The following is a 23680-nucleotide window of genomic DNA, read 5'->3' as shown; positions in this document are numbered from 1 at the left end:
GACCGGCTGCTCGGGGGCCAGGCCTTGCACAGCGATGTGCAGCGGCTCTTCCCAGCAGCAGCGGCCCGCGGGCTCCAGGATCAGTGTCGCAGCCATCCTCACCCGGGAGAAAGGGAAGGACGGCTGGGAGGACTCCTGACCCCCGCCTGGCCTCTCTAGGCGTCGCGGAAAGGAAGTCGCCACTGAACCCTTCGCATATTCTATTGGTTGCAATCCGCTGTGCGGGGCCCCCTAGTGTTTGTAGGGTACAGGAGTTGCCCTGGATGGCGATAAGTAATGCTAAGAGTAATGATTAATCCTGCTTTCCAGCGTGGTGAGGTCGAAATACGGGTAGAAGGCATACAGTTCCAAAATTCTCCATTTTGCAAAGACATCCCAGGTAACTAACTCAGGTGATTTGTGAGCAACACGGCCCTGATCCCTCCTGCGTCCAGAACAGTTTGATGATTATACAGATTGCCTGGGGTCCTGTCTGACTGCCCTCTAGTGTGGATCTTTAGTAAGGTAGGCGATGAAGTCTCTGAATCTAGTTTCCTCATTTGAAAAGATATGTGGGGGCAATTAAATGAGCTAACATGTAAGAACACTATGGCTTCAGTAGAAAGAGTACATATCCACTTGCAGATACAGTCACGGGCAGTATTAGTTTCAGAATTCAGTTAGAAAATAAGTAGTCCATGTAAACTGGACATCAGAGAAGCTTTTCATAAAATTACTAATTACAAAAGCATAGATAACATTGGAAGAAGGAAGGAAGGAAGGCTCCGAAGGGAGGGAGGGAGGAAGAAAGTAAGCAAGAGAGCTGGGAATATGTTCACTGGTAGAGCATCTACCTAGCATTTAGGAGGCCTCTACTTTCGTTTTTCTATATTCTAGCACTACAATATCTTGCCAATGGCCTGTCTTAGTCTAAATCCAACCATACAGCTCAGGACACCTGTCATTTGTGACAGATTATGTCATTAAATTATTATCTTATAAAAAGTTATCAAGTTAGACCCCAGCTCTGAGATTTCATTGACCTTTTCCCCATTTCACCTAATGAAGTAATCACTGCTGCAAATTTTGAAATACAGTATTATAGGCTGTCACCCAATCTGGGAATCCTCTGCCTGCAGAGAATTTCCTGGTCTGCTGCAATCTCCAACACATAAATTGAAATGGACACTCAGATTTCAGAAAGGCAGCTCCTGCCTCCCTTTCCCTGATGCCCAGCTTGCTATGGAGACACACGGAGTAGCTCTTTGACACAGGAGGGAAAAGCAGCTAAGGAGGTGACCTGCCCTGCATAGGACATTCAGAGCCCCTTCCTCTGGGGAGTTCTCTCTTGGGAGCTCAAATGAAAAAGTAGGTGGTGTCCAGGCCAGCTGTCAGGAGGGCCGGGATCCACAGAGAATTAGTAGCCATAGAAAGTGCTCTGTCCCCGTGAGAGGAGGGTGGCCCCACACAATGGCCAGTGTTGTCCAGTGACTTGAAGCCTGAACCTCATACCCAGATCTATAACATGCTGTCTCCAGAATTAGACCACATATTAGTATGAGACCCTCATTGCTAGACAAACTCCCTTCCCCTCTTTAGAGCAGAATTTCCTCGTTATCCAGATATGACACTCCTAGAAGTTTTCTCTCTGAGAGGGTCCCGTAGCTTTTCCATGGTGAACAGCCACTTGTTTGAGTTAAGCATTCAGTATGGAAAGTCTGAGCTGCAGAAGCAGTGGCTCTTAGGTCAGCCCCAAACTTTCTTGTCCAAAGCATCTGGATTGAGGTCGACAGTTACTGTTGAGGAAATTGATATTTTAATGTGTTATTGGAGTCATACATCTCTCCCTTTGAGGGCCCTCATCCTTAGTCTTTAAAAGAAGATTCCTAACTTTCAAGGAGATTAGGTTAAATTGCAAAGTGGTTTTCAAAAAAGCTGTACCATTATACCGTGAAGATAATGAGTACTTTCCAGGTCTGAATTGGCTCTAGCTTACTGGTTGAAGCCTTATTTCCACAGATCATGGTAAATGTTAGAGTACTGAAAGTTCCTGAAGCAAGATTGAAGAGGCATCACTTGCTGTCAAGTGAGGCAAACTGCTCTCGATGTCTAGAAATGCATTGAAGCTGAAAAGAGTGCTCTAGTAAGCTCAATAAATGTGTTCACTAAAAATCATGGGAGACCATACTTTGGGCCTCAATAGACCAGACTAAAAATCAAAATAGAGTTACATATGCTAAATACCAAATAGCCAACCCGAACTAATTATGTTTGGATTTTGAAATTAAAAATAAAGCCAATTAAGATCTTTAAAATAAATTGCAATTTTGTCCATTGACAAAGCATAACAACATCAGGGGTGATTTTGAGAGATACTCCTATAGATATACAGTGCCACCCATTGGTAACTCAATTTCATTTCATTGTCTTTGATTCTCAGTTAACATCTGAAATCCATCTTCATTTCTGAGAATCCAAGTGAGAGTAAAGGGAGAAAAATTCAAGGTGGGGCAGATTCCCAGTTGTTTCAGCCTCAAATGTGGTCTCACTCAGATAATGGGCCTGTTCCTATTTCATACCTATCGTTATGGTAGGACAACAGAGCGCCGCGTGTTTCCATTTTTACAGTCTAACAACCTTTCGAATAAACAAGATACAATACCTTAATTTCAATAATACTGTCATGTCAATAGCGTTGTGTCAATGATAATTACTGATTTTGATATTTTTGCTATGATCTGTAAGATGCTAACATTAGGGGAAGTTTGATGAAGTGTGTATGAACTCTAACAATTTTTTTGCTTGAGAGATTTGTGTAAGTATAAAATCATTTCAAAGTAAAAAGTTTAGAAAAGGAGTAACAAAACACAACAATCTTTGGGAGTAATGAAACCACCAGAGAGGATCTTTGGCTCCCTGTGTCCTCCTCAGATCCCTCCTCTTTCATATCCTCAAACACAAGCTTAAGGTTTCCAGGAATTATCTTAAATTTCCAGGAATTATGCATAATCTATGATCTTGTGTAAAATCCCCTGATTTCTTGATTGTTTTCTTGTTCAAAGCATCTGGATTGAGGTAGACAGTTACTGTTGAGGAAACTGATATTTTAACAAGTCATTGGGGTCACATGTCTCTCCCTTTGAAGGCCATCATCCTTAGTCTTTAAAAGATGGTTCCTAACATGCAGGGAGATTAGGTTAAATGGCAGACAGGGTTTTCAAAAAAGCCACTAGCTGTCAAGTACAAAGAGAGCTTCATCATTATCCTGGTGAGCCCTTTCTTGATTCACTTCCCAAAACCTTGAACTCTGTGAGTTACTTACTTGCATACTTGCCAAGACCTTTGCCCTAGTTTCAACTCACTAGAACATTTAAGAGATTAAATTTTTCGGGAGCTGTATTGATTACTTATGTAATTCTATTAGATAATCAGTAAACATGGCCAGACTCCTTGGCCAAACAACCATTACTTAAACAGAATGACCCAAGGGCTAGAAATATAATCAATCAAAAAAAATATATGAAAAAGTTTTCAACATCTCTAGCAATTAGAGAAATGCAAATCAAAACTACTCTTAAGATTTCATCACACTCCAGACAGAATGGCAATTATCAAGAATACAAGCAACAATAACTGCTGGCGAGGATGTGGGGGAAAAGGTAAACTCTTAACATTGCTAGTGGGACTGCAAATTTGGTGCAATCATTAAGGAAAGCAGTATGGAGATTCCTCAGAAAACTTGGAATAGAACCACCAAATGACTCCTCAGTTTATACCTAAAGGACTTAAAATCAGCATACTGCAGTGGCATAACCACATCAATGTTTATAGCAGCTCAATTCACAATAGCTAAACTATGGAACCAATCTAGATGCCCTTAACAGATGAATAGATAAAGAAAACATGGTATATATACACACAATGGAATATCACTCAGCCACCAAGAAGAATGAAATTATGGCATTTGCAGGTAAATGGGTGGAGCTGGAGAATATCAGGCTAAGCGAAATAAGCCAATTCCAAAAAACCAAAGGCCGAATGTTTCTCTGATATGTGGATGCTAATTCAAAATGGCGGGGGGGGGGGGGGGTGCTAAGGAAGAGTAGAGGTACTTTGGATTAGGCAGAGGGGAGTGAAGGGAAGGAGAGGGTATAGGAGTAGGAACAACAGTAGAATGAATCAGACATTATTACCCTATGTGCATAGATTACTGCACAACCAATGGAACTTTATTACATCATGTACAACCAGAAGACTGAGAAGTTATGCTCCATTTATGTATGATGTGTCAAAATGCATTCTACAGTCATGTATAACTAATTAGAACAAATTTTAAAAATAAAATTCCCTGGGTTCAATTGGTGTACCACAAAACAAACAAACAAACAAAAAAACGTTATTTGTGAACTCTCTGACTCTTCACTGCCAACGTCGTACATTCTCTTTAATAGCTCTGTCTCTAACATTTGAATGGGAGGATTTAAGTCTTTGGGGAATTTAGGAATGTCAATTTCTTTTATATTTTAGGAAAAGTAGATCATTTTAGCAGTTCTTTTTCTCCAATTCACCATAATTAGGGTCATGGAAGTCCCCATCCTCATCAAACACAGAAACAGAGCATCTGACTCTTGTAATGTCACATACAAGAAAGTGTCCTCCTTGTAAGATCCTCTCTTCCTAAATTGAGACTGATCAATTCCTGCCTTTATTCTAGAATTTGTTATCCTAAAATGGGATAATTAAATACTTCCCCTGCTTTGTTAGTGTTCAGCATTTTCCCTTAACAGTTGAATTGTTGCTAAATGTTCGAAAGTGTAATTCAGGATCACTCCCCGCCACCGTTTCTTTAGATTTGTCTGCAGCTGGGTTCCCTGACTGTTGCCTCTGTCCCTTGCCATGAGTCACTCCTTCATTTACTCCTTCATGCACGCCTTCATATGCCTCCTGGGGAAGACATCCAGTTTCAGCTCCCCACCCCACACACACTGTCATCAGTGAAAGGGACTTCTTTTATCTTCTTACAAGGAAATCGCAAAGTAGAAAGTATCAGTGAGAGATTCTCCAAAAAATAATGATATTTATTTGGAATCGAATGGCATTAGAATGGGAATCCTCATGCCATAGTTTACTATGAGTGTTTCCACTATGTTGGGGCAAGTGGATCTTTTTAAAAGAAAAAATGAGAAGGATTTCATAAGAGATTTTGAAACAATAATCTTTGGCCAGTAGGACTAATAACAAGGATTGAGTCTTTCTAATGTTGCACAGACAACAGGTGGGCTCAGTTGTTCCAGAATTATAGTTTGGTGTATGTTGCATTGGCCTTTGTGCAAGGTTATGATTCTGGCAGAGTCTTCTTTGAGAGTATCAGGCAATTATGTGTGACACCCCTTCTTTTATAACCTCCTTGATTTGTTTATTTAGTTAGGGTCGACATAAGTAATGCCTGATTCGATTTTGAGATCTTCCACATTTCCCCCTTTTGATCAAGAACATTTCTCTGAAAACATTCCTGATTTACCATCCTGTAGTTAAGTTTGATTGGCCTTCATTGCCAGGATGGACCCATCATAGATGTTGGTCTGGTCTGGTCCCACATCAGGGGGAACCGATTGGCAACTTTTACTCACTTTTGAGTAAAAAGGAGGTTTAGAAGGAGTGTTTTTTGAGACTCTATTTATTTAGATTTCATTGTTTATCTGTTCTGTATGTAGATGATGGCTTTTGTATCAAAGTGCTGAGCCAGGAGTTATACTTCTACAGAAATTGAATAGGTATGAAGTTGAAAAAGGACAAAAGAAAACAAAACCAAGAACATAAAGGGTCCACTTTGCTGAATAGTTTTGAATCAAGAACCCAGTGATGACATTTATGAAAAGAAAAAAGAAATCACCAAGGGAACAAGGTGAGTCCTGTTGTAATCACAGAGGCTGTTCTCTTATTTTATGTAGTTTAGTTTCAATTTCTCAGATCCAGCATGTATTTTTAGCAATAACACACACATTTTCTTTCTTAGCCATTAAAGAATATGGAGTAATATTATCATTTGTTATTCCACGATTAGGTTCAATCAAGAGTGATATAAAAAAAAAAAGGAGGAAAGCTTGTATAATTTGAACCAAAAAAAAAGGCATTAAAGAAGTTGCCAAAGTTACCCACTGTTCTTTCAACATATCTGCAATGACTATTGACTGTGAGATTTTAACTACATCATTATCCTCCCACATGCAAAAAAGGAAAAAAAAAAACTAAGAGGGGCAAGAGGCTCATTATAATGTTGAGTCTGTTCTTACATCAATTTCTCATCCAGTTTGCAGTTTTAATATCTGTGTTTATGACATTGGGCAGTTTGGTAAAACTGTGGCCCACATTTCAGGTATGAGTCTGTCCCTTGAAATTTACTTCAAGTTATCAGCTCTGGTTTATAGGACTTTAGGAAAGAGCAATTTTTGTTCCTAACAATATCATTGCAGAAAAGAGGATTGGAGGAATCTGGAAGAATTTAGGATCTAATATGTTAGGCAGATAACTTAAAAACCTCACAAACAATGATCAGAGCTATAATGGACAGGTATGTTATAGTTCTTCTTTGGAATCATAAGTGTTATCTCTATAATCACACCCATTTTTACCAAAGGCAGTCAAAGAAAAAACAACTTACTTATACAATGAGTTTTGTTTGATCAGATGTGGCTTAACTGTTTACACATGTGCAACAGGAAAAGATATTTCCCATATAGTAATATCAAATTTATAAAATTCTCCAGGCCACTGGGTTCAGTGGTGCACTCCTATGATCCCAGCTACTTAGGAGGCTGAGACAGGAGGATTGCAAGTTCAAGGACAGCCTGGACAACTTAGCAAGACCCTGTCTAAAAAAAAATGAAAAGGGCTGGGAATGTAGCTCAAAGATAGAGCACCCGGGGGTCCAATCCCCATTACTACCTGCCCTCTACCAATTCTCCCAGGTAGTTTGCCAAACCAAGGTAGACTTTAGATTTTCACCTACTGCACCTAAAATAACTTGAGATTCCAGAACCCACTTGGGAGTGACAGTTTTTATTGGAAATCCTTGAAGGCAAGTATTATATGCATATTTTCAAGTATGCCAATATTTCAGATTGTGTCCTGCACATAGAATCTGTTTTTTATGCAACTTATGCATTGATCATATTACCACAGAAATGTAAATTACAAGTAGCTTTTGAATATTGGAGGAATCAAGTGGGAGAAAAGTAAATGCTTCCATCTTTGTTTATAAAAGTATATTTTGGGATATTGTTGTAAATGATAGCTTAAGAAAGAAGTTTTGTTAAATGTAGGAAACAAAAACATTTAAGAGCCAATTATATTTTTTTAAATAAGAGAGGAAACAAAACCCTAAATTATATCAGCTCATTCAGTCTCTTTTAATTCTTGCTTTGTTGACCCTCTAATAGCAGTTCCATGAGCCCATCTGTTGCTTCCTTAGAGTTCTGGAATTTTTATTTAGTTCATTAAGCTTAGTGCTATTATAAAATTGTATTCAAGAGAACTTGTTAGAGTCTCTTCCATCCATTTGATTGCAAATGCTTTACATACAATATGATATACCCAATAAGCCTAATCACTTTATTATCTTTACAATAATATCCAACTGCAAAATCCAGAAACCAAAAAGACCTAATCTAGAACTTTAACCCTAAGGAAGCCTGCCAAATATGTCAAAGGTTGAATACATTTGATCAAAATAAATCACACATCATAGTGAAATAATGGTCATTCATTTAACTAGAATGTCTTAACTGGAGTTACAAAATGATTTAAAGACTTTAAAAACAAATAAATGGTTTTTTTTTTAAAGATACTTCCTTTAAGCTTCATTTTTTCCCAAGCAATCAAAACCTAATAAAAACAGCAGGCAAAAAACAAATTATTGTCACAAAACTCACCTATGTTTACCAAGCCAGTTACCAGAAAGTAAAGAAAAACTTCTTGCTGTGTCATTGTTTCTGCTTATATGAGGCCCGTTCACCTACCTGGAAGTGAAACCTGATGAAAACATACTTTTTTTTTTTTGACGGTTGCAAAAATTTATTTAACAAAAAGTTTATTATGAACCCCTACATGACCCAATTTTTGCGTCATAGTAAAACAGGACCTTTGCAGAGGTGACATGTATTTCTCTGCTGAACTGCTATGAATTATACTGCCAAGCATTCTAACAGGATACCTTTTCTCTAGATGACACCATTCCAATATTCTGTCTTGCACTCATTGCCACATTCACTCATATGTTTGTCTTACACAAGCTTCAAAAAGGTATCAAATCCCTGCAAGGCTCCTTGGACATGGCTGCCACTATTTAATTTCTTTCTTTCTTTTCTTTTTTTTTTTTTTTTGGTAACAGGGAGTGAACTACTCAGGGTCACTCGACTACTAAGCCGCATCCCCAGCCTTCTTTTTTTTTTTTTTATTTAGAGACAGGATCTCACTGAGTTGCTTCTGCCTCGATTTTTTGCTGAGGCTGGCTTTGAACTCAAAATCCTAATGCCTCAGCATCCCATTAGGGTTAGGGTTAGGGTTAGGGTTATCCCATTCCTTGGCTTATATCCAAAGGACTTAAGATCAGCATACTACAGTGATGCAGCCAGATCAATGTTTATAGCAACTCAATTCACAATAGTGAAGCATGGAACCAACCTAGGTGCCCTTCAACAGATGAATAGATAAAGAAAATGTGGTATATATACCAAATTATATTACAAAAATATAATTTGGAATGGAATATTACTCAGCCATAAAGAAAAATGAAATTATGGCATTTGCAGGTAAATGGATGGAACAGAGACTATCATACTAAGTGAAATAAGACTGTCCCAAAAAACCAAAGGTCAAATGTTCTCTCTGATATGTGGATGCTAATCCATAAGAAGGGAGGACAGGGAGGGGAAGTATAGAAATTCATTGGATTGGACAAAGGGGAGAAAAGGGAAGGGATGCAGTATGGGAATAGGAAGGACAGTGGAATGGATCAGACTTAACTTGCCTATACTCATATAAGTATACATGACCATTGTAACTCCACATTGTGTTCAACCACAAGAATGATATCAAACTTGGAATGAGTTGCACCTCATGTATGTCAAAATACACTATACTGTCATGTATATCTAAAAACAAATTTTTTTAAAAAGTCATCAACTAATATAAATTGTACTATAGAAAAAGCTATAGAACTCAAAAGAAGCTGAAAGAAAAAAACAGATATCAGAATTAACAATCAAAACCTCTTGCAAATTTGTTATAATGGAAGACAAATATTTCAAGAAAACCTTGTTGCTTCAGACATAGAGACTTAGATTCTGGTCTTATATCAGTGTATTAGTGTCCATTGTTTAGAAAAACCTACAAATAATTTTCCTATAATTGTAGCCAAATTGATCACACAGATTTTTCTTTTCATTAAATTGTCCTTCATATACCTTTTGTGACTCCCTCAGATAACTGACAACTATTTAAACCTTTGATTTTACCTGTATTTCTCTTTTCCCATTCTTGAACAATCTAGTATTCTACTCTAGGACAAAAATTTTTCTATCACACTAAATTATTTTACATATAAAAACTTTCTCTTTTCACAAATTAGAAGATTTATTAAAATAAACTAAAAGGTCTTTAAAATAAGTTTAAAAGAAATTAAAAGAAAAAAATTTTCTAGGTATTGAAATTAGAAATTGATTTTGAAAGATTTTTTGCATTTATTTTCTTGGATATTTTTCTGGCCAACATGGCAGAAAAAGTAATTTTAAAAAAATTCTATAGACAGAGAGATCTTTTATTATTACTCTAAGATTTTGATGAAGTCATAAAGGTAATTTTGGGAAAACAAAAACAAAACAAAACAGAACCGCTTTGTCACCCTAAGCCATTATTAATCAAGAAAAAGCTATAGAACTCAAAAAGGATGACTCTTAGAGTCTAGGATACCATCCATACAGCTTGCTAGGAGTTGTGAAACCATTAATTTGATAATTATTTCCTTTTCTTGTGTTGGTTGAAATGCTAAAGAAAAACTTTCAAGCAGTCTTTGTTCTATTTTATTTCAATTTCTCATTACTTCAACATAAATGAAAAAGTCAACATTAAATAGGGAGGGAAAAATAGTGATAAAGAGCTAAAAATGTCATAGGAAAGCAGGGAGCTGTAACTCCAAACCTTGGTTCTGTGTTCCAGCAAAAGAAAATTCAAAGTCAGACACCAAAAGCCATGCAAGAGAACTTTATTATAAGTGGAAATACAGAGAAAGTGAGGAGAAAGTGAAATAAGAGCAAAGTGAGGCTCGAGCAGCACTCTCAGTACAGAGTGAACTGTCTCTAAGCAGGGAAGGAACGGCAAGGGAAACAATGCTGTCTCCAAATTTATTACTTTTGATGATTAGCAGGAGAACTGGGCTCTTCCTTCAGCAGCTTTCTCCAATCAGGTGTTCGACTCCTCCATCCAGCAGTGGAGTTTTGACCTTAGTTGGTCCTCTCCAGAACTGTCATGGTGGCCATCCTATTTGAGGGAGCTTCATCTATAAGCCAATCCATGTTAACATGGGCACTGAGGTCAGTGGCTGGTCAGAAGTCACCTTAATGTGCCTGTGCTACTAAAGGAATCTTCCTTCCCAGACATGTGGAGACACTTTAAACCAACCTCAATGAGCCCTGTCAAGAGTTCATCCCATTAATCCTTTTCTTTTGACATATTTTACTATTAGCTCCTTTGCTTCTGTTTATTTTCTACAAATTAACAGCCACCCTTTGCTTTCTCATCTATTTTGAAAGTAGTTTAAAGAAGACCCTAAAACAACTAAAAGAATGCTTGTGACCTTGCCATGCATTTCTCTGCTCATTGCTAGCTACTATCTAACAAAAAGATTTTTCATATTAACCCCATAATTGCAGTTTGAGAATTACCATTTTGCATGGATTAAAAAAATAATAATAATGCACTTGAGAAGGGACCATAATACAGCTGGCTGGAGTCCCGAAGAGGAAACTTCTTTGCATGTTTTAGAATTTAGGTGTCCCATTTTTGTTTTTTATCCTCTCAAGAGTAAAGAAAATCCTATAAGCACTGTCAGGGAATTGAAAGGGCGTAGGCAAACATTTTGCTTGTTGGACAGATTTTTCCCTTGTTTGCCTACCCTGACCAAGGTGTCCCTATTTGCACAAAGACTGTATGACAGGTCCCTAAGGACAATCTTGCTTTCCTATGACTAGGGAATCATCACAAAGGAGTGTTTATCTTCAGATATTAGAATTTCTCAGAAATGGTGGCAGCTGCCTAGTGGCTTTGAATTCTATACCTCATGTGCACCACTTAGAATGTTAATTTTTGCTCATAGAAGATTTTCAAAAATAAGTTGGGAGAAAAAATAATTAGTTAAAAGTCAAATAACTTATTTTAACATGTATAATACCCAAACCAAAATGAAAATGCTCACAGGACGATTTATTAATTATTTTTAGTTGTAGATGGACACAAAATTTTTATTTATTTTTATGTGGTGCTGAGGATTGAACCCAGGCCCTCATGCGATGCACAACTCACAGGGTGATTTTATTTTTTTTTTTAATTTTTTTTTAATATTTATTTTTTAGTTATCGGCGGACACAACATCTTTGTTTGTATGTGGTGCTGAGGATCGAACCCGGGGCCGTACGCATGCCAGGCTAGCGCGCTACCACTTGAGCCACATTCCCAGCCCACAGGGTGATTTTAAATTAGGCCGGCAGATCAAACAAAATAAACCAAGTGTGCTGAACAAAAAGAGAACAACTAGAGAGATCTGAAATCTTTAAAAAATATAAATTCCTGGAAATTTGGGTACTCATCAAAACGATGTCCTTATGTGAAAATGGGCTTCGCAGTAAAGACAAGAAGAAAAAAATAATAAAAAATCTTTGTGGTTATTCCTCAAAGGGATACAAGGTCCTTTCTGTAAGGAAGCCTTATTCAAGCCAGATTACAAATAAAGTCAGCAGAGAGCCTCTACCAAAAAGAGTGGGGCTCAAGCTGAGAGAAGACTCACCAGGACAGAAAAAGACAAGATGTGGGAACAGAAAGACACATTTGATTTTGGTATCAAACCTGGTTCCTGAAGTCAGGAATCCCCTCCAAAAGTGGTCTTGGTTTAGTTCCCACTTCTGACACCAAATGTGTCAAATTAAGTAACAATCAGAGGTTCTCCAAAGAATAATGGTATTTATTTGTAATAGAATAGGATTGCAATGGAGCTATGTACGTCACACTAAACTATTAGCACATTCAAAGAGGTTGAGGCAAGAGAAAGTTTTTAAAGGAAAAAATAAGGATTATCTAAGATATTTGAGACAATCCATGGCCACAGGATATTAACAAGGTTAATGCTATGTATATACATATATATACATACATATATATATATATATATATATATATTTTTTTTTTTTTTTTTTTTAATTTTGCAATTGATTGCACCCAGGGGCCATCTACCACTGAGGTACACCTCCAGCTTTTTTTTTGGACAGGGTCTCTTTAAACTGTTGAGGCTGTCATAGAATGTCCCATCCTCCTGGGCCACCATGGTCTGCCACTTTTCTTTACAATATCACCACTTAGATGCACCTTAAACAACATTTTGCTTTCTCTTGTGCCTTTTGAATTTTATCTAAATGCAAAGACACTGAATGTGTTCTCCTGGGATTTAATTTTTTCACCTAACACTGGAAAAACATGCCTCCACCTATCTATCACTTCCACTGTTAGGGGACATTTGGGCTATTTCCAAACAATATGCCTCTGGGTGCACATGTACCAGAACAAGTAGGAAGCCATATTCAACTAGGTAATTGCAGAAAAATTCTTTCCCAGAGTAGCTGAACACTGTGACTGCTTCTGCTGCATATGTGAGTTTCTTTCCGCCAGGTACTTGGCAACAATTGGTCATGTCAGACTTCTAAATCATTGCTATTCTTGAGGCTGTGAGATATATTCTAGTTTTATTTTGCATCTCCTTCATTACTAATGAGGCTAAACATCCTTTCATTTTTTTTTCACTGACCAGTAACTTTATGTATATAAAAACTCCAATAGTCTCCTTAGATTCCCAGCTACTAGGAAGTGAACTTTCTCCTATTGCAACTGCCAATTTCTACAAATCTAAACATACTATGGAAATGGGGAAAAAAGTTGTAAAACTGAGAAACTTTTAAAAGAACATTGAAAAATTGAAACTACCTAAAGGTGGCTTTAAGGGGCTGGGATGTGGCTCAAGCGGTAGCGCGCTCGCCTGGCATGCGTGCGGCCCAGGTTCGATCCTCAGCACCACATACAAACAAAGATGTTGTGTCCGCCAAATACTAAAAAATAAATATTAAAAAAAAATAAAATAAAAATAAAGATGGTTTTAAAAAATTATTAATAGAAGTGTCTTTTCCCTTTCCTTATGAAAGCAAATAAAAAAGAAAGTAAAAGAAATGGAGACAGACCTCCACAGAGCAACAAGGCTTTACTAAGCACAAGACCACGTTTTCAAGAAAGAAAATGGCAGCTGGTTACAATAGGGGTCTGGATTTTATAGGTTTAGTTAGATTAAATCACAGCAAAATGTTCTGGTTGGGCAGTCAAGGAAACAGTTGTAGAACGGGAAATTGTGAAAGTTGAGCCCATTGTTGCTGGGAAATTGTGAAAGTCCAGAGCCCATTGTTTTCCTTCTCTCCCAGGGATCCAGTGTCCTCCTTTTCTCCCTGGGGGTTATTCCTTTCCATATCCTTCATTCCAGACTCTGAGAGGGGATAATGAATAGCAGCATCAATATCCTGTCGGGCTGCTTCTTCCTGAAAAGGGGTGAATTAAGGGTACCACCCGGCCTTTTCAGAGTTCTAGAAGAGAATACAGAGATCCTGAAGTTGAGGCTGAAGAGGGGTGTGTATAGAAGGAGCTTCAAGGTCATCATAGGCAAAGTCTCCTTTCTGAGTATCAAATTGTAAGCTCAGGAAGAAAATGGCTTTGATGGGTTCTTAGGAGGCAGTATGAGCTAAACAAGTCACCTTACTAAGAAGCTGTTTCTGTATCAAATTAAGAATACAGAGAAGGAGGCTGGGGCTAGGGCTCAGTGTAGCACACTTGTCTGGCATGTGTGAGGCACTGGATTTGATTCTCAGCACCGTATACAAATAAAGGTTTATCAACAGCTAAAAAAAATATTTAAAACATACAGAGAAGAAAGATTATTATGAGAAAAGTGAATATTAAGGGGGGTATAAGAGGGAGTAGCCAGGAGTTGCATTGTTTTAGATCCCCCAATGAGAACTACAGGTAATCAGCTGTTCCTTGTCTCTGCTGTTTCAGGCAGTCCTGGGGCTGTTTAACCTTGGTTCTTTGCAATCCTGATGGGTTGACATAGAATCAGCATTCTTCCCCGACTGGTTTTGCAGGACTAGATGCCAAGGAGTCAAGGTCAGTACTGAGTCAGCAACCTGTTGGATGTCTTCAAAAACCTGTTTTGGTAACTTTTTATAGTAATGAATTTAGATTCCCAATCCTGCTGCTCCTGTGTCAATCCCAGCAGAAAATTTTAGCCTTATGAGGAAGGGAATAATTTGGAGGCCTCTCCTACATCTGGTGTATTCTGTGATTGGAATGAATAGGCTTTGGTTGTTAGGTAAAATGTCAATTTGAGGAGTAAGGAAGACAAGATACAGAGGCCAGTCCAATTTTTGGTAGCCTTACCGAGGAAAAATGCCTCAGAATCTGGGAAGCTGTGGGGCTGATACAGGTGTATGTCTTAAATTCCATTAAAAGAACTATTGTGGGGGGAGGGCTGGGGTTGTGGCTCAGTGGTAGAGTGCTCGCCTAGCATGTGCAAGGCCCTGGATTCGATCCTCAGCACCACATAAAAATGAAATTAAGATATTGTGTCCAACTACAGCTAAAAATAATATTTTTAAAAAATGAACTATTGTCTCTTCTTTTAAATGCCCAGGTATGGCTCTACTTTCATTTTAACTGTTTTTGCTAGGTGTTAAGACCAGGCTGGTCAAATTAACCTTGTTCTTATCTATTGTTAAGAGTCAGCTGAGTTCCCTCAGGGAGATCACTCTTGGGAACTTGTGAGCAGCCTCTGAGTTCCTTTAGCACCATCTGCCAGGATGGGTCAGGGTCTCCTTGATTGTGAGGTTTCCCTTGGAATCATCAGGGATATCAGGGATATCTCCTTCTCCCGTTACTTTCCTTTTTGCAACATGTGCACTAGTTGACTTTCTCATTCTCCAGGGTCTCATTAATTTCTCTGATTGGAAAGCCATGTGGCCCAGAGTCAGAAAGCCCCTAGAGAAGTCCCTTTGTTCCCTGGCTTCAAGCTGACCTCAGAGGGCAAGAGCCAAATATTGGCTATTTTCTTTCTGGGCCTTTTTATTCCTTAAATTTAGTCTCCAAGTTTTGGTCTTAAATATCCAGCAAGCCAGTTTTATTAGTTTTAAAGTAAGAGTACTGGGTTTAACCTTTAATGTAGATGATAACCTATTATCTCAAATAAATCAGATTGTTATATTAGAAGTTGTATTTTTGTAAGACACAACAGATAATAGTTAAGATTTACAAGGAAAATACAAAATGAAGTATAATATCTATGAACTAAAAAAATATAATTTTTATTATACCAAACCTTTACTTTAAACTTTACTTTGAAAAGCACCATTTTGGTAAAAGTTCTTCTTAACCCATACTTTAAAGATTTGTAAAGTTGGAAGATATGAATACATTTAGGAAAATTCAGAATAGATAAGAGCAGATTAATGTTTTAAGAAATCCTTGTTACTTTAACCTGTAGGGGATTAAACTTTGGTTTATATCAGTACATTAATATTTGACCTTAGGAAAAAGCCTTCCCTGGCCCCACAATATCTTTCTTTGTATTTATTTGTACTTGGTGCTGAGGACTGAACCCAGCGCCTCACATGTGTGAGGCTAGCGCTTTATCACTGAGCTACAGCCCCAGCCCCCAATTACTCCTCTTAATGAGATGAAATGCTTTATGCTATTTTCAGTACTTTAATTGAAACACAACTGAAACTTTTTGGACTCTTTGCATATAGAATTGCAACCTGTTAGAACTTTACCTCTTAATAACCTGGCTTTAGTGAAGACCCAGAAATAATCTTAAAAAAGCAATCTTAAACTCCTTTTTTATTTACCAATTTATAAAAACATATTTAATGTTTATATATTACCTTATGGAATTTAAGAATTCAAGAGTACATGATTTTATATTTAGTAGTTGATATTTTAGCACTTTAACTTTGTAAATGAATGAGATGTCTCCTCTAACAAACATATTTATGATTAATCCCATTGATGTTGATGTTAAATCTATTTACTCATTTTTAACTATAAAAACCAAGACATCAGACAAGTGTAGTTAACAGTACTAGCTGTCTCTTCTCTATTGAAGAAAAATCCTAGAAACAATGAACATTACATTTTAGACATTTTATAGAAAGCAACACTCTGTTAATTGTCTGACCATCTAGCAAAACTTGTGGGTTAGTAATTTTAAAGACATCTTCACACGAATTAAAAGGTATTTGGATCCATTTCTCTTTTAAATTTTGATTTTTGAGTGCTCTCTTATCTATATGCCCATTTTGATACCATGTACATGATATATGGATGCAAGCACAATGTAGACACAACAACACAATACACAGGTGTGCACACATACATAAAATAGAAAAAAGAGAACTTATAGCTGTTTATAGGTAGCTCTCTACAGGTATGAGGCAATGCTACAGATGTTATTAAAGCCTCTATTAGATTTAAACTGTTAGAAATTAAAATAGAGCTTATCAGACTTTCACATTATGACTTAAATACAGGAGTCTGTGCAGTTGGAAATGCTAGGTGTAAAGTGAACTGTAATTACTCTAGTAAAGAAGCATGCAGAACATCTTCGTCAGATCAGAATGCACTTGTGGCTCAGATTAGAGTCTGTTTAGATATTGGAAGAATGAGAGAGCTCTTAGGTAAAGATTCTCGGTAAAAAAGACATATATATGAGATCGTTCCATCTTCCTTCCCCCGCACTGTAGTGTTTAGGGAAGAACTTGTTAACAAAAGCAGTGTAATAGATAGCCATTTAGGTGCCACAAGCAGCTTGGATTTAAAAGTGACTTTTTTTTTTTTTTTTCCTTTTGGTCTCAAACCAGTTTGGGGCAATAACCTCTGCAAGTTCTGCAAACCTTGGAGAAACAGAGATCTGGCAGAAGCTAAGAAGTAAGGGAAGTTGCTGTTGTGAGCCTGTTAGTGCTCTGAGTGATATCTCCACTAGAGAAAATAAGTAATTTGGATTCCTGAACTAGATAGATGAGGGGTAGTTTTACTCTAATAAAGGGACACAGATTTTTTTGGTCTTTTTCCTGCCAGATGAGGGGAGTACAGAAGAAAACATGTCTTGTGAGAGTTTAGAGAAGGTAGTCTGATTTTAAAGCTAAGACTAGGAGACATTTAGATTTTTCCTATAGGGGGCATTTGGGGGAAATCAAGTTTCCAACCAAAGGCAGGAAGGGCTCCCCTAGTTTGGGGTGTGGGAAATGGGGGTGGTCTCACATTGGAGTTGGGATTAGCCTGAGACAGGTGGTACAGGACTGAGAAATTTGTTGGAGGTGCAGTAAATCTGAAAAGGAGAGGTTTGGGGGATTCTTTAGGAGTAGTTGAAGGGAGCAAAGATTGGATGGAACAGATTGTGAAAGTAGGATAACAGAGCTTTGGTTTTATCAGGGGTAAATTGGAGCTTTGTAGAAACAGAGTTTAAGACTGGATTAGGAGTTTGCGATGGTTGAGAGTGATGGCCAGAGAGAGCAACTTGTTGGTGGCCAAAGAGAGCAACTTGTTTGGTCAGTGTTAAGGATGGTTGTTCCTCTCTGAAGAAATTTTGCTCTCTCCAAATTAAGATGTTAGAGGGAATAATGCTATAGGTATATTTGGAATTAGTAAAAACGTTGATTGATTTGTCCCTAGCTAGTGATAAGGCTCAAATGAGGATCACTAGTAGCCTGTTGGGAAGTTGTGCCTGAGGGTGGAGGGGAGGCTTCAATTATTTGGGTTAGAATGAAGGAAGAACTCACAATAGTTTTACCTCAAATTATAGCATAGCCTGAAGGTAAAGGAGCTATTTTGGGGAGCTTCCATCTATGAACTGGTCTAGGGAGTCAGGAAGTGGTTGGTCTTTTATATGTAAAAAGGGTTCATTAAGAAGTCAAGGGGTCAGGACAGGAGTGAGAAACCACAGGGGCAGAAGAGTTTTTTGCTGGGAGAAGAAGGTTATTCTCTTTGCAGGTTTAATGAGGATTCTTGCGGAAAGGTAGTCCAGGGAGGTGTACATGCAGTAATTAGATTCTGGCTTGGGGAAGGGAGAGGCATGAGCTATGACTGAATGCTGGGGTAACCAGCACCCTCATAGGGCAGATTCCTGCTCAGAGGTGTGAGCCACTTAGGAAAATAAAAGGTATGAAGTAATCAGTAAGAAATAAAGAAAGCCAGAATTTATATTGAAAAGAGGAGAGCCTGATGGGTCTTCCAGCCCTAATAGGAACTGGAACTGAACCACTGAAAAAGGCCCCAATCCTTTATTTAAGAGAAAGAATATCAAAGCTTTCAGCGTGGCCGGGATAAGGTTTCAGCGTGGCAGAGGTCTTTCAGTAAATAGGTTGTTGGGTGCTTCGCAGGTTACACCCATCTCCGGGCAGCTGGGTTTGATCCTGAGACTGTGAGCTGAGGCAGGGTACCAGCATCATCTGGGCTTTCTTCAACTGGGGAATTTCACTCAGGAGTTCCCAGAAAAGCAGCTTCCCTACCCTTATGGCTCAAACAAACCCATAATTTATACATAGCTCTCAACAACTGAGGAGATCTGAGAGGGAGTGTGTGGTAAGAACAGCGATGGGTTGACAGAAGGTAGATTTGTTGGCTTCAGAGATGAGGGCTGCTTAGCTAAAACCTTGAGGCATTGGGGCCAGCCAGGATAGCACTCTTTTTATTATTGTTGTTTTTATGTTGGTTTTATTTTGTTTTGTTGATACTGGGAATTAAACCCAGAGGTACTTTACCACTGAGCTACATCCCTTGCCCTTTTTATTTTTTTATTTGAGATAGGATCTCACTAAGTTGCTGAGGCTGGCCTTGAACTTATGATCCTCCCACCTCAGCCTCCTGAGTGGCTAGAATGACAGGTGTGTACCTCACACCTGGTTAGGACCACCACTCTAAACCTCCGTTTCCTCATCTGTGCAGCAGAGATTTTAAAGATAGCCATTATATCATGGGGATTTTGCAGAGTCCATAAAATTATGCACGTTAGCACTTAACACAGACCCTGACCCAGAGGAAGCTATACGTTGACTCTTGGATGATCTTTCTGTTAAGCCCCACTTTGTATATTTGGTCTCAGAAGGAGCCTTCCCTTCGTATCTTTGACTCCGGAGATCACCAAATGTTTTCTGGAAAAGGCCAGATGGCAAATATCGTCGGCTCTAGTTGTTTGCATAGGAAAGCAATGAAGCAGCGGATATTCCCTGACTTGTAGGGGACTCCCAGGGCTTGTACCTGGTATTCCCAGGAGGCCAGGGAATTAAGGGGGATTAGTGTGGTGTTTGAGTAGGGGGTTGGATGAGTGGGGAAAGAGACCCTGGGACCTGTAAGGAGGGCTTTATCAGCTATTTCTGGAGCAGTGAATGAGGAAGAGAGTTGTGAGTCAGCAGGATTAGTTGCAAGGCAGAGCAGGGCTGGAATAATGGGTTTTGAGTGAAGGTAAAAGGAAGATTGGCGGTAAGGAACCTCAGGCCATTTGTCATTTCATTGGAGGAAATTGTCTAAATCCTGGAGAATTTTTGGAACAAGGTCCCAAATTCCAAATTGGGGCCATGGACAAGTGTTCTAATTTAGATTGTGGCCCAATAAGAGTTTTAAGCCTATTGAGGCATCTAGTTTTAAGGTACTTAAAATTATTTATGAGACAACCTATGGGGGAGGGGTACACTCACAAGGATAGAGTCTGGGAATTCAGCCATGCTAGTTGTGGCTGGGAGCTTCCCCAGGCTCAGAGAGCCACAGAAGTGCTCTACATGATGAACAGTCACTTTGCAGGTCTCATCGCCCTTTAACATGACTGTTAGGAAAGAGAAAAATGGGAGAGAAATATGAAAACGTTGTAGAGGTTTGTTAGGACTGGGATGAGTAAAGAGCCCTGAACTCTTTAAGACACAATGGTACAACTCCCTGAAACTGTACCTTTCTTAATCTTTCAGCTTCAGTGGTCTTTGTATTTCTCTTTTGAAACTTACCACATGGATCACCTGATTAGACATTGCTCTTAGCAGACATTCTTCCTTTCATTCAGAGAGCTGTTGAATTTGCACAATACCTTCCAAGTGCTGTGACCTTCAAGCCTGCCTACTTTGCAGAAACTTTCCTACAAATAACCTTTTGATAATAAAACCTACATAATAAACATGTTGTGCTAGCTCTGGGTCACTGTTCCTCCATCAGAGGAAGGTGTCCCACCTCTGACAGCTTTCTCTTTATAAATATCTGTTGTGTCTTCTTAATCCCCCATCACCTCTCACTGGTTTATAGGGTTCTGCTGTGCAAAATATGGCAAAAAAAAAAACAACACAAAAAAACATTATCAGATCAGGACCCAGTTCTCCTAGTTCAGTGACCTTTCCCCCACTCTACCTAATGAAGCAACTGCAGCTACAGATTTCTAAACACATAATCTGCAAAGAATTGACCTGCGCGGCTGCAATCACCAACACAGAAATTGAAATGGACACTCAGATTTCAGAAAGGCAGCTCCTGCCTCCCCTCCCTGATGCCCAGCTTGCTATGGAGACACACAGAGTGGCTCTTTGACACAGGAGGGAAAAGCAGCTGAAGAGGTGGCCTGCCCTGCATGGGCCATCCAGAACCCCTTCCTCTGGGGCGTTCTGTCCTGGGAGCTCCATGGAAGGAGTAGGTGGTGTCAGGCCAGCTGTCAGGGGTGCTGTGATCCGCAGAGAATCAGTAGCTGTAGAAAGTGCTCTTTCCCCGTGAGAGGAGGGTGGCCCCACGCAATGGCCAGTGCTGTCCCGTGACTTGAAGCCTGAGCCTCATACCTGGATCTGTGACATGGTAACTCTAGAATCAGACCATGTATTAGTTTCTGTGTCCCTAACAAAATGTGAGACCTTCTTCCTCTGTTTAGACAAACTCCCTTCCCCTATTTAGAGCAGAATTTCCTGGTTAACCAGATATGACGCTCCTGGAAGGTTTCTGAGAGGGTCCTACAGCTTTTCCATGGTGAACGGCCACTGGTTAGAGTTGGCTGTTCACCATTCAGTTGGGTGAACTCTATCAGGCGCTATACTGGTGACTCCTGTAAATATCAAATCACCAGGAAGGATGCCAGGGACAGACCATGTTCTTCCCCGGGTCTGGGAAGGCAGGATCCCTGGCCTCTGAACAGGCAACCCAGCTTCCACACTAGCTCAGCCCACTCAGCCCCTCTCACCACCTCTGGGGCTCAGCTCAGGAGCCCCAGGTCATCCTCTTGTTCCTGTTTCACTCTAGTAGCTCCCTCTCAAAGAGGGACTCTGTGGCCACCTCCTCCACTGCAGTTCAGCCCCTGGTCAGCTCGGCATTCTGCATCAGCCTCCTGAGCTCCCTCAGACCACCACATGTCTTCCCAGTGGGCCAACAGGCACTGCCAGGTCTGACTCACATTCCTTCCACTGGTCCGTGCCTGGCCTTGGAAGGTCACTGTCCCATCTGACTGTCAACCCCCATTCCGTTCAGCCAGGTCTGGCCTAGTCATGCCCACTGCCTTCCCTGTCCCTGGCCATCTGTTACCATTTCTGACTTCAGAGCTTTACTATGAGCCTCCAGGATTTGGGTGGCAGCAGGCCCTCTGGCTGGGAAGGAAGCCCTTCTGTCCATTACTAGTGTTTCTGGAATTTGTTTTCCCTCTAGTCTCTCCTCCCTCTACGAGGGGCTTCTCAACTGGGGTCAGAGTGCATGTCCATCCAAGCATGCTATTTGGGGGCTGCAGGTTGGCTGGAAACCAGGGCCCCCCAACCCTGAGTATTGATCATAGCTTATGCCAGCCCCTCTGCCTGTCCCCTTCTTTTTAAGCCTCATGTCCCCTGGATGCTTGAAGATTTGCTCTTGATGGGCCACTCAGGAAGTGAGGAGATGGTTATTTAAAGAGAATTGCCTATTTATTTGACCCCCCCCCCCAAAAAAAAATCCAGTTAATACATTCATGTGAAATAAACCTTGTTTGGACCTTGATTTATTTGCTAGAACTGAATATAGTAAAACTGAAATAATTGGAAAAAAAGAAAAGGGATAATTCCAAATGATGTTACTATTAACTCCATGGGTTCTTGTGCTATCAGAAGAATCAGATGAGAGCATTGGCACAGGAGCAAGCTTAGTATGCAAAATGGAGGCAGCATGTGGGATCAGAAGTCCCAGGCTGACTCAATCAAAGGACAAAGATACACAGCTTTCATGGCAGCTAGGGGTAGACAGGGAGGTGGTCTCTTGATATCAGCACATGTGGAGGTGGAGTTTGGGTTGTACCTGGACTCTTTTTCATGATACTTCTTCATGCAACACTTATATCATTACTATCTGAAATTTCCACACTGGAGTGTGATTTGTACAATGAAAATAAAATAAAGGTAACTTTAGATTATACATGTCTTGGACCTTAACACCTGGAATGTTCTAATATTATTAGGTCAGATGATTATCTTGTCTTAGTTTTTGTTGTTGTTGTTGTTTGTTTTTAACCCAGAGGTACTCTACCACTGAAATACATCCCCAGTTTGTTTTTTGAGACAGATTCTCACTAAATTACTCAAGTTGGCAAGGAACTTTCAATCCTTCTACTTCAGGCTCCTGAGTAGCTGGAATCCCTACATGCACAGCCATGCCGAGCAGCAGGTTTGCCTTGTTTCTCCTTGTTCTGCCTTCTTGGTAGCTCTGCTGACCACATACTCTCTCAAGGCCAAGCTGACTTTCCAATCTCCCATCTCCAGGGGTATTATCTTCACAGCCTTGAAGACTGGCCCACTTGTTAACCCCCATAGATGAAGGGCTTGTTTAGCTGTCTCACTCTCTGCTGAGAGATTTTATCTTCCTTAATCTTAGAGGATCATGGGAGCAGGGCCCCTCTGGTTTGGGTGCTGTCCTGCATGTTCCTGGAGGAATGAGAATCTCTCACTCTCGGGTTTAAAGAGGTGCAGAAGAAGATGGGTTAACAGACAAATGATAGTTGTCAGGGGATAGTGCTTGGAAACCCTGCATGGACATTAGCTGGATTTGAAATTGCTTTAGCCTGGAAGATTCATATTTATATTAGCAGGTAAAATAAACTAAGGAAAAAAAATAAGAAGTGTCACAAGAACTAAAATTGAGAGCAAAGGGCTGAGTAAGGGCCAGGACCCTCCAAACCAGTCTTGAAAAATTTGAGGGCTGGGGATGTGGCTCAAGCGGTAGCGCACTCGCCTCGCATGCATTCGGCCTAGGTTCGATCCTCAGCACCACATACAAACAAAGATGTTGTGCCCGCCTAAAACCTAAAAAATAAATAAATATATATATATATATATATATATATATATATATATATATATATATATATATTTATTTT

At 39.5% G+C, this 23680-nt stretch overlaps 1 long non-coding RNA gene across 1 annotated transcript in view; it reads left to right on the top strand.

The window, feature by feature from the left end:
* The first annotated feature begins 339 nt into the window (after positions 1 to 339).
* Positions 340 to 23680, top strand: part of LOC125615314 — a 28295-nt gene continuing 4954 nt past the window's right edge. The window contains exons 1-3 of the long non-coding RNA XR_007345890.1: positions 340 to 504; positions 5694 to 5884; positions 14338 to 14445. This is a non-coding gene — a long non-coding RNA (uncharacterized LOC125615314). The remainder of the gene's footprint in view (positions 505 to 5693; positions 5885 to 14337; positions 14446 to 23680) is intronic.

This window comes from Marmota marmota, unplaced genomic scaffold (genome assembly GCF_001458135.2).
Source record: "Marmota marmota marmota unplaced genomic scaffold, marMar, whole genome shotgun sequence".
In the NCBI taxonomy this organism is placed as follows: domain Eukaryota; kingdom Metazoa; phylum Chordata; class Mammalia; order Rodentia; family Sciuridae; genus Marmota; species Marmota marmota.
This window is presented reverse-complemented; position numbering and strand designations above follow the sequence as displayed.